Raw genomic sequence first — 11,485 nt, forward strand, 5'->3', positions numbered from 1 at the left:
TGAGCGTTCAATTAGCAGTTAAAACAATCAGATTCTCTAGGGGTATTATTGAAGACTTGTTTATTAAAATTGATAAATTTATATTCCCAATTGATTTTGTTGTTTTAGACATGGAAGAGGATAGTGACGTGCTTTTGATTTTAAGACGACCCTTTTTAGCAACTGCTAGGACTATCATTGATGTTGGCACAGGTGAACTAACACTTCGTGTAGGGGATGACACGATTACTCTCCAAGCTCGTGATTCTGCTAAAATATCTAGTAATCGAGACGATTCAGTTAATTTAAATAATGTTACAACTCAAACTTCTTTACAGGAGTCCCCTAGGAAGAATGTGATGGAGCCTCATTCTACTCCATGCCACAAAAATGGAGGGACTCACGAAGAACAAAGGCTTCAGATCGATGAACTAGATGGATGGCGAACACATGTCAAGGAGAAACCAAAAACACACGAAAAATCAAAGCGACACCACGATGAGCGTAGGGATGACACAAAACAAATTAAGGTTGGGGATAAAGTATTGTTAGATGAAAAGGACCCCCAAATTGCTACTTCAGAGCTTAATACAAACGGAGCGACTCCCTTCACGATACTGAATGTTTTGCCAAACGGTACAGTTAAGGTAAATCAATCTCATTTTGGCACTTTTAAGGTAAATATTACTCGACTTAAACTTTATGTGGATAATAGAATTGATAGTGAGAAAGATGAGTCTCGAATCTGTGATCCACCGTAATTAAATGAAATTGAGGTAAGTCGAGCTTAGACTTTAAATAAGTGCTTCTCAGCCTGGACACACTTATTTAGCTTGCCACCCACTGCTTCGATTCCATCTCGATACTGCGCCATGGGATCAGTTCTTTACAATCATCAAGCCCACTTATTCAGAGCTGACATTAGAGTTCTACACTACCTTCCACTTACAACACGTGATGAACACACATAACGAGGCTGGTACTGTTGTTTTTAGACTTGGTGGACTTGTCAAGCATATGAGTGTACCTGAGTTTGGAGCTACTTTGGGCCTCTACACGGAAGAGTTCATGGCTTTAGAGAATTTTCTACAGCTCCACCGTCACATACACTATTCGCCATCTTCCTGTTGGGCCGACCTTATGGCGAGTACGGTTCCCTATGATGCGAGTTGCTCAAAGGTGACCTCTCTCCCTCCAGCACTACGATACATTCATGCCATCTTGGCTCACACTTTGACTCGGAGAAGAGAGAGCACCAGAGTAGTTAGCACCACCGATGTATACTTCCTATGGAGCATGGCGACTGGCCATGTATTTGACTTAGCATATTTTATCGTCCTTGCCTTTCGCCACCAGACGGATCACCATAGGAGGGGCCCCATCTGCCTTGGCCCTTACGTGACTCACCTCACTCGACACTTCAGCCTCTTCGACACTCTAAAAATGTCATCGACACTCACATTAGTTGGCCAGATGTTTCCGCAAGGAATTTCCAGCATGATCCACATGCGGATGATAGAGCGACGCCGTAGAGTCCACCTTCCTCGGTACAGACTCGTCCACTCTGCTGACCAGGATGAGCTAGAGGACATTACTGTCGATGTCCCTCCCCCTCATGAGGACCCACCCCCAGCACCACCACCGAGTCACCGAGCTCCTGCTACCACTTTGACAGATTTATCCAAGCGATTCACTCGCTTTGAGCATTAGTGTTTTAAGCGATTCGACAGCATCGATGCCACTCTCCGATAAATTTGCCACCACCTCCATATCTCCTCTCCAGCGCCACCGGCTCACGACTCTGATGATGAGGGCCTTTGAGTCCCTTTTATTATTATTATTATTATTATTTTTATTTAAATTTAAATTTAAATTTTCAATTTTATTTTCCTTTATTTATTTTTGAAGAATTATGTTTTATGTTTTAAACTCTGCTTATATTTATGATTATTATCAAATTCTACCTTAATTCTCTTCCACATTGGTGTTTATTTTCTTATTAGTACCTCAGAATCATGCCTTTTATTCGACTTTCTCTACAATTTTTGCTCTTGCTACTCTAAGGATCTCATCCAAATATTTAGGGCAGTTTCGTTTCTCTCCCTCTCTTCTGACATTATGCTTATATTGTTATTAACTATCTTTGTACATTGAGGACAATGTACATCTTAAGTGTGGGGAGATTATCTATGTGATTATCAGAAAATCCCTGAATTTTTATCTTATTCTCAAATAAATTTCTCATATCATTATTGGAGTAAATTTTGATTGATCTATGATTTTTATTGATATGTTTTGAATTAAATCATAAGAAACTGTGCATTGATTGTTTAAACTTTAAGACATTAGTGAATCGAGTATGATAAGTTGAAATTTTTTAGAATTAAAATTGCTAGGTTGTTTCCCTAAATTGAAGTATTATCTTGAAGTTTTGAATTTTCAGGATTGACATCAAATACCCATAATTTTCGTGAGATTTTGAGCCTTTTAGAGTATATATCTTTCTTGCTCACTGATTTTATTGGTTATTAGTGTGTCAACATTGATTTGTTATTCTAGAACTTGCATTGATTATACATGTCAAGTTTACACCTTTGATTTGATATACAAAAATGATAAAGGCACTTAGGTTTTAACCCATTTACTCCATAAAAAGCCTACCCTCATAATTAACCCTTAGTGAACCCCTTTGAGCTTAACAAACTATTTTTTTTATTTTACCCTAAATTTTAACCCCTATATCATACTTTTTGATTCGTTGAGAATTTTTCCTAATTTATTGAGTCCCTTTTTGTCGAGATTATACTTGTATTTTTTCATATTCTTAAAAAAAATACATAGATATGATTAATAGTAATTCTTTGTTTTTGAGCTTAAGTATTTAATTCCATATTCTGAGAAGAAGTTCATGTTTTTTCAGTTGATGTTAGTTATTTTTCTAGTTAGGTAATTTATCAATTTAATCTCGATTTTAACCGTCTTTTTCAATCTTCATCCACACCTTTAACCCAAAGCCCCTTTACAACCCTTCAAAGACCTTTTGATTCGTGTATCATCTCATTTATAGTGGTGGAGATTTGATTTTCATGTAAGCCTATGGTAATAAATTTTCCTGTTTGACTAATGTGTGCTTAATCATTGAACCCTAAACACATTGAGTGATTTGAGTGAACCTTTAGTGAAGATCTCAATCAATGTAAATTTGGAATTAAAGATAATTACTTAGATAAAAGGGGATGCCTATAATTTTATGATTAAAATGATCAAGTTTGACTATTTAAAGCTTTAATGTAATTTTAGCTAAATTTTTAATGTATTATTACTTGTGAATTATTTAGAACATTATTGATGAGAATTATAATTTGAGAAGAATTTATTTTGATTGTGAGTTGAGGATTTTGCTTGAGGACAAGCAAACGCTTAAGTGTAGGGATATTTGATGAACCGTAATTTATACATATTTTTATCCTATGCTTGGCATATTTATGAATGATTTTTCCTTGGTTTTAGTGAATTTGATGCTCCTAATCCTTTAATTTCATGTTTTTATACTTAGGAGAGCTAGGATAGCAAAAAGAGCGAGAAAAGGGCCAAAAACGGATAAATTGGGCTTAAAACAGTGTTTCACATGGCCTAGGCACTTCCACACGTGTAAACCACGTGCCCGTGTGAGGCACACGGGCAGACCACATGCCTGTGTGTGATGGCCGTGTCGACTAGAAACCAACTCAGAATTACATATGGCTTAAGCACTTGCACACGGGTATGGCACACGGCCGTGTCCCTGTGGAGCCCAAGTCTAGTTCTACTCAGAAAAGGCTTCTTTTGAGGGTTTAGAAGCATTCTAAAGCCTATATAAACACCCTAGAAGAGGATTAGGGGGGACACAGAGAGTTGGAGGCAGAAAATACTCAAGAACAGCCATCGAAATCACCTCGGAGCCAGGATATACATCAAGACTGAAGATTTCCATCCAATTTCCTAGAAGTTCTTTGGGTTTCTTTATGTTTTGTTGTTTTCCAAACTTTGAGATGTTTTCCATTATTATTATGAACTAAACTCCCTAAATACCTAAGGGAGATGAAACCTATGACAAATCTTATTACTATTTGAATTATATGATAAAGACTTATTCTTATTTTTAATTGTAAGTTCTAAATTCTTGTTCTAATATTCCAGGGTATTAATTTAGGTTTTGATATGTTTATTCAGTGGAGCACTATTTAAGTGTAGATCATCGATAATTAAGTTGAGTTGAATTCAATCCTAGAGATAGGACGACATAAATCTGCCGGATTAGAGTCAAATCTAATAAGGGAATCCATAGATTGAGTTAATGAGATAATAGGGGTTTTAATTAGAAAGAGATTTCAATTAATCAACCTAAAGTCAGATGTTCTTAGTCTCGAGAGAGATATTAAAATAAATTATGGATTTTTACGGATTAAGTTAAGTGAATAAATTGCCTAATTTAGAAGTAATAAGTGAAGTCAAGGTGGATTCTTCCTTGGGTATTGTCTTCTCCATAAGTTTTTCCTAAAGTATTTTCCAAACTTCATCTTTGTCGTAATCTTAGTTAATTAGATAAATAGTTTTAGTTTAAAAACACACTTTAATTCTTAGGCCAGATAATAAAAAGATAGTAATTACTAGTACTTTTAGTACTAGTGGATACGATATTTCTGGTATCACCAGAACTATACTACTTTTCAATAGGTGCCTAGCCTTAGTCAAATTTATAGTTAGTTTCACGACCATCAATGCTCTAAAGACTCAAAATCTCACAAAAAAATCATGGTTTTTGATGTCAAACTTGCATATCTCAAGCTTCAAAATAGCACTTCAATTTAGGGAAACAACCTAAAATTTTTAATTTCTGAAAAATAACTTATCATGCTTGATTCTCTACTGTCTTAAAGTTCAAATCAACTGATCGCAGTGATTCGTAACAAGTAATAAATATTTATAACGAAGATCAAACCTAGACTAACTATTATCACGACGAAAAGGCAAGCGCACCTATCGAACAATAATATAGTAACGGCAAGACCGGGATATCGTACCCAAGGGAACCAAAAGTACTAGTTCTAGCCTAAGAATAAAAGGGGTTTGTTTTAATTAACTAATTATTTAAACTAAGAATGCACAGAGAAAAGAATTGAGGAATTGCTTTTGGGAAAATCGATTGACTTGAGACAATTCCTAAGGAAAAATCCACTTAGACTTTACTTGTTATTCTGGCTTCGAATCGGACGATTTATTCATTCAACCTTTTCCGTAGAGATCCTTAAGTTATGTTATTATCCCTATTCAAGACTAATAACATCTAATCCCTAGATTGAATAACTGAGACTTTTCTCTAATTAACACTCTACGATTGCATTAACTCGATATATGGATCCCCTTATTAGGTTTCACCCTAATCGGGCAAAATCTTGTCACCCTATTTCTAGCCACGCAATCAACGCCGCTTAATTATGGAAAATGTACTCTTAGACAGGGTCTATTCCTCCTCTAAATAAGAGCGTGTCTTGAATCAGTATCCTGGGATATCAAAACAAGAATTAAGAATACATAATTAAGAACAAGTCCGTGTGTATAGGCTGTGTCTCTATGTGATCGTGTCGCACAACCGTGTCTGGTGTGGTTCACTTATCCCACGGTCGTGTAGGTTTTCGCACGCCCGTGTCATTCTGACAGTGTTTGGCCATGGGTGCTGGCACGGGCGTGTCTAACGCCCGTGTTTATTTGGAAAATTAGACCACGACCATGTCACACGGCCATGGCGTTTTATCGCAACCCGTATTTTGGGGAAATCATTTACCCTGTTTTCGCACGGTCGTATCGTACGATTGTGTTTCCCTCCGTGTTGGTGCACACGGCCTTAAGCACGGCCTGTTACAAGCCGTGTGGTCCTGGGAACCTGTGCTTCAAATACTCTGTTAGTGACCTAAATGTTTAAAATTTGAAAATAATTAAAAATGGTTAGTACTCAGGTTGCCTCTCGAGAAGCACTTGTTTATAGTCGAAGCTTGACTGTTACCTTGTTAGTATACTCATGGCGGTTTGTGGAGTCGTAGCTCCTCTCTATCGACTTTAAAATCCTCACCATTATAAAGTTTGAGATGTTGTCCGTTTACTTTGAAAATACCATATGATAGGTGACTTACCTCTATCGTGCCGTATGGATGAACAGATTGGATTACGAAGGGTCCTGACCAACGTGATTTTAGTTTCCCAGGAATAAATTTGAGTATTGAGTTGTATAGTAAGACAAGATCCCCAATTTCAATTTGTTTCCGTTGTTTTAAACGAGCGTCATGGCGCCGCTTTGTTGCTTCCTTGCATAGGCGTGAATTTTCGTATGCATTGGCTCGCCATTCATCTAGTTCGTTCAGCTGCATCAACCTGTTTTTTTCCTGCAAGTTCAGGATCAAGGTTTAGAAATTTAATAGCCCAAAAAGCTTTATGCTCTACTTCGAATGGGAGATGACAAATTTTGCCATAAACAAGTCTATAAGGTGGTGTCCCTATAGGAGTATTAAAAGCGGTTCTGTAAGCCCATAAGGCATCGTCTATTTTTGTTGCCCAGTCTTTTCTGTTTGATTCTACCCTTTTTTCAATGATCCGTTTGAGTTCTCGGTTTGCTACTTCGGCTTGTCCATTAGTTTGAGGATGGTATGGGGTGGCCGTTCTATGATGAAATCTGTATTTCTTAAGGGTTTTTTCAAATTGGGTATTACGAAAATGAGTGCCCCTATCGCTGATAATTGCTCTAGGTGTTCTGAATCTTGAAAAGAGTTTTTTAAGGAAACGTACTAAGATATATCTATTAGTAGGTAGAGCTTGAGCTTCTACCCATTTGGACATGTAGTCAACTGCTACTAAGATATATCTATTTCCAAATGAACTGGGGAATGGACCCATGAAATCGATACCCCATACGTCAAATATTTTAGAAGAAAGCATATAGTTTTGAGGCATTTCATCACATTTAGATATGTTACCTGTCCGTTGGCATTTTTCACATAAAGTAGCATACCTGATAGCGTCTTTGAATAACAAAGGCCAATAAAAACCTGATTCAAGTATTTTGTGTGCGGTCTTTGTTCCACTATAGTGTCCTCCGATTGGCCCTGAGTGACAGTGTTCCAATATTTTTGATATTTCTGATCTTGTAACACATCTTCTGATGACTTGATCTGTACACCTGTTAAACAGAAATGGATTGTCCCAAAAGTAGTTTTTCACATCATTAAAGAATTGCTTCTTTTGCTGGCGTGTAAACCCTTTTGGGATAATTTTAGTAGCTAAAAAATTTGCGATGTCTGCAAACCAGGGTACCTCGGAGTTAGATATAGCGAAAAATTGTTCTTCAAGGAACGAATAATTTATTTCCACATCATCTAGTTCTCTAATATTGGATTTCTTGAGCCTGGACAGATGATCAGCCGTAAGATTTTCGGCTCCTTTCTTGTCGTGAATTTCCAAGTCAAATTCTTGCAAAAGGAGAATCCATCGGATGAGTCGAGGTTTTGCATCGGCTTTAGTTGATAGTTAGTGAAGAGCGAAATGGTCAGTGTAAACAACAACTTTAGACAATATAAGATATGATTGAAATTTATCAAAAGTAAAAACCACAGTACTAGATAGGTTGAAAATGCTTGTCTCTTCGCTGTTCCAGTACTGCACCTACTGCAAAATCGCTCACATCACACATTAGTTCAAATGGCAAGTTCCAATCAGGTTCAATTATAATTGGAGCATTAATTAATTTATCCTTTAAAATGTTAAATGCTTCTAAACATTCTTGATCGAAGTTAAAAGGCATATCTTTTTCTAGCAATTTAGTTAAAGGCTTAGCTATTTTAGAAAAATCCTTAATGAATCTTCTATAGAAACCAGCATATCCTAAAAAGCTTCTAATGGCCTTAACTGAACTAGGAGGTGGTAATTTCTCGATTGTTTCTACTTTAGATTTATCTACCTAAATTTTATGCCCTAGTACAATACCTTCTTGAACCATGAAGTGACATTTTTCCCAATTAAGCACAAGGTTTGTTTCTTCACATATTATTAAAACTCGTTTTAAAATTTTAAGGCAGAGATAGAAAGAGTTACCGAATACCAAAAAATCATCCATGAAGACTTCCATGATATCTTCCACGAGCTCATCGAATATAGCTATCATACAGCGCTGAAAAGTAGCAGGGGCATTACATAATTTGAAAGACATTCTATGATAAGTGAACGTACCATATGGGCATGTGAATGTTATCTTTTCTTGATCTTTAGGGGCTATTGGGATTTGGAAGTAACCAGAGAGTCCGTCTAGGAAGTAGTAATACATGTGTCCGGATAGTCTTTCTAACATTTCGTCAATGAATGGCAAGGGGAAGTGATATTTTCTTGTGGCGTCATTCAGTTTTCGGTAGTCTATGCACACTCTCCATCCTATAACCGTTCTTGTTGGAATTAGCTCATTTTTCTCGTTGGTCACAACCATCATTCCTCCTTTCTTAGGGACAACCTGCACTGGGCTTACCCAAGAACTGTCAGAAATAGGATAAATAATTCCAACATCTAGAAGTTTAATTACCTCGACTTTTACAACTTCCTTTATGTTGGGGTTCAGACGTCTTTGAGCTTGCACACATGGTTTGTACTCATCTTCCATTAAAATTTTGTGAGTGCAAAAAGAAGGACTGATTCCTTTAATGTCAGAAATTTTCCATGCTATGGCCTTCTTATGTTCTTTAAATACTTGGATTAGTTCCTCCTTCTCATGGGGTTGCAAATTAGAAGTAATAATAACTGGTAAAGTAGAATTATTTCCAAGGAATGCATATTCTATATGGTTTGGTAATTGTTTAAGTTCCAGTTTCGGAGGCTCTTCAATCAAAGGTTTTTGCTTAAGTTCATCGTTGATCTTAATACCCTCGTATTCTACTTGTCTTGACGGTTGGTTATTAGGTTCCTCGCCTATCTCCTTGTCTTGTGCTGGACATGGTTTTGTTGTCTCCTCTTGTACAATTTCCTGAAAAGAGTCTTGAGCAATATGATCAATAGAGTCAATAAAATAACATGAATCATCCTGTTCCTTAGAGAATCTCATAGTATTGTAAATTTTAAAGATCATGTCCTTGTCACCTACTCTAAGTACCATTTTACCGTCACCCACATCAAACACAGCTCTAGCAGTGGATAAGAATGGGCGTCCTAAAATTAAAGGTACTTCCACATCTTCATCCATGTCAAGCACAACAAAATCATCAGGGAATATAAATTTATCTACTTTTACGAGTACGCCTTCTATAATACCCCTAGGATATTTAACAAATCTATCAGCTAATTGAATACCCATCCTAGTGGATTTAGGTTCCCCAAGACCAAGTTGTTTAAACATTTTATATGGCATCAAATTAATACTAGCGCCTAAATCAGCTAGTGCTTTTTCAATATTCAGATTACTAATTAAGCAAGTGATAGTAAAACTTCCTGGGTCTTTTAGTTTGGTTGGTAACTTATTTTGGAGTATGGTGGAGCATTCCTCATTGAGTTCTATTGTAGATAAGTCCTCGAACTTTCTTTTATTTGTCAGGAGCTCCTTCAAATATTTTGCGTATATAGGCATCTGCGAGATAGCTTCAACAAAAGGTAAGTTGATATGTAATTGTTTAAAAAGTTTAAGAAACTTACCGAATTATGCATCAATGCGATCTCTTTTTAATTTTCCTGGATATGGAACCGGTGTGTATATTCCTCCGGTACTGGTTTGTCACTATTTCTGGTTTTTTTCCCTCCTTTTACTTTCTACGGCTTCTTATGTTGACTTCTTTTCAGATTCCGCTAACACTTTCCCACTCGTTAGTGTAACTGCTTTGACATACTCTCTTGATTTGGTATTACTAAGTAGATTTCCTGATGGTCTTTTAGAGATTAGTTTGGAAAGCTGGCTTATCTGAGTTTCGAGTCCTTGGATCGATGCTTGTTGATTCTTAAATGTTTCTCGGTATTTTGGAAACGGGTTTCTGACACCGAGATGAATTTAGAGAGCATCTCTTCAAGGTTCGACTTCTTTTCTTATTGACAAGGTGGCTGTTAAAAACCTTGAGGATTTTGTGGCTTTTGATTCCTTTGACCACCCCAGGAGAAATTGGGGTGGTCCCTCCAACCTGCATTATAACTATTACTCTATGGGTTATTTTGAGATCTAAAGTTATTGTTACCCATATAGTTGACTTGTTCCTCTTCGGTTGTGGGATTGGTGGATTGGTATTCTGTATGCACACCTCCTCTGCTTGAGTCACACCTCATTACTGGATGTACTGTGTAGAACCAAGAAAACTATCAATCTTTTTATTGAGAAGTTCTACCTGATTTGACAGCATAGTAACTGAGTCGATGTTATAAACGCTGGCTATTTTAGTTGGCTTTGTCCTCATAACTTGCCACTGATAGTTATTTAGTGACATCTCCTCTATAAATTCATAGGCATCTTCTGGTGTTTTATTGTTGATGGTTCCGCCAGCGGCTACGTCAATCATTTGTCTTGTCGAGGGATTCACACCATTGTAGAACGTTTGAACTTGCAGCCAAAGCGGTAACCCATGGTGAGGGCACCTTCTCAGTAAGTCCTTGTATCTCTCCCATCCATCGTAAAGTGTTTCTAAATCCATCTGCAAAAAAGAAGAGATATCATTACGCAATTTAGCCATTTTAGCCGGCGAAAAATATTTTAGTAAAAATTTCTCGGTCATTTGTTCCCAAGTAGTGATAGACCCTCGTGGTAACGAGTTCAACCACTATTTAGCTTTATTTCTCAATGAAAAGGGAAATAACCGAATACAAATGGCATCATTAGAAGCGCCATTGATTTTGAATGTATCGTAAAATTCTAGGAAATTGGCTAAGTGAGTGTTGGGATCTTCATCCTGCAAGCCATCAAACTGAACAAACTGCTATATCATCTGAATAGTGTTAGGTTTTAGTTCGAAATTATTTGCAGCAATATCAGGTCTAACTATACTAGATTCAGTTCCTATTAAAGAGGGTTTAGCATAGTCATACTTAGTATGTGAAGCAGGATTTTGATTAGCTGCAATTGCAAGAGGCAATTGATTGTTTTGGTTTTCAGCCATCTCTTCGGTTGGGGGTTGAGTTTCGTTTTCTTGCTCGTTCTCCGTGTATCGTAAGCTGTGTCTTATCTCTCTTTGATTTCTGCAACCTGTAAGTTCGATTTCTTCGTCAAAAAGTAATGGTCCTGATGGGTATCTTCTAGTCATAAACTATAAAATACCTGCCAAGAGAAAGAATAAGTAAATTCATAAATAAGAAAATAAAATAAAATTGCAAGAAAAATAAATGGCTAAATTAATAAAAATTTAGTGTTCCTAATATTTCAGTTCCCCGGCAACGGCGCCAAAAACTTGATCGTAGTGATTTGTAACAAGTAATAAATATTTATAAGGATGATCAAAATTAGACTAACTATTATCACGATGAA

At 36.7% G+C, this 11,485-nt stretch overlaps 1 non-coding gene across 1 annotated transcript; it reads left to right on the forward strand.

Moving 5' to 3' along the window:
• The first annotated feature begins 10,584 nt into the window (after positions 1–10,584).
• Positions 10,585–10,691, forward strand: LOC128296023 (small nucleolar RNA R71). The gene has a single exon (XR_008286571.1). It is a non-coding gene; the product is annotated as a small nucleolar RNA R71 (small nucleolar RNA).
• The last annotated feature ends 794 nt before the right edge of the window (positions 10,692–11,485 follow it).

The sequence above is a fragment of the Gossypium arboreum genome, chromosome 7 (genome assembly GCF_025698485.1).
Source record: "Gossypium arboreum isolate Shixiya-1 chromosome 7, ASM2569848v2, whole genome shotgun sequence".
In the NCBI taxonomy this organism is placed as follows: Eukaryota; Viridiplantae; Streptophyta; class Magnoliopsida; order Malvales; family Malvaceae; genus Gossypium; species Gossypium arboreum.